Raw genomic sequence first — 928 nt, forward strand, 5'->3', positions numbered from 1 at the left:
AAAAAACAGCTCCAAACATGATGGAACACCTGCTGTGCACCCTGCACTCTCAAATGTGTGTCATCTCAGCTAATCAGCCTTCCTTCATTTCCTTGTCTTTTTTTAACATCTTTTAAGCAAAACTCTTTGCTAAACTCTCGGTAGATTACAGTTTACCTCTGTGGTTAGTGAATTTCCAGAGCTTTAAAGATCAGATGTATAGAAGAGTCATTTTACCAGCAGTAGAGGCTATCCCGGTGAGGCATTTCAAGCAGGTATAAAGGAGGTTCTCAACTCACAGAAATCTGGGGCTCCAAGGGGAGGGTGCTGGTGAGCGTGAAAACCCAGGTGCTCTGGGTTCCCAGAGCAGAAGTCCTGGGGTGCAAGTATTTGCTGCTCGGGGTTTGCCCCCAGAAACCAAGAGGGGGACAGGGACAGGGAATGCACCCTCTCATCCTGGAAGGGATCAAAGGCTGGGTACCTTTGATCAAAGCTGGGTACCCCGTGTGGCTCCTCCTGGTCCAAGGTGTGGATGGAAAGACTCTCTGGCAGGAAGCTCCAGCACCCCACATCCCCCCTGTAGCTCTCTCTTCCCCTCCATTAACACCCTCTTCATGGGTTGGCTGCCATAAGGCAGGTTTCTCAGGATAAGGTTGCCAGGACCATGGTCACTTTAGCTTCACATCCTCACTGGCCAGGAGCCCTCATCCACTTCAACTCCTCTCTCTCCTTCTACACCACACACGCCCCAGTGTCCCTCCTGACTGTGGACCTGGACACTTTTACTATTTCTTCTCTTGCCTTGTCTTTCTCTGCAGGTGAGCTAAGCAGACCTTGGAAGGTGGGGGAAGTGTGAGAGAGGGCAAGGGCTCCAGCTCAGAGAACTTTGTGGTTCCTTCTTGCTCTTAGGTGATGGTAGCCAGCACTCCCCCACAGAAGGAGGCTTGTT

This window comes from Physeter macrocephalus, chromosome 2, assembly GCF_002837175.3.
Source record: "Physeter macrocephalus isolate SW-GA chromosome 2, ASM283717v5, whole genome shotgun sequence".
NCBI classification, from domain to species: domain Eukaryota; kingdom Metazoa; phylum Chordata; class Mammalia; order Artiodactyla; family Physeteridae; genus Physeter; species Physeter macrocephalus.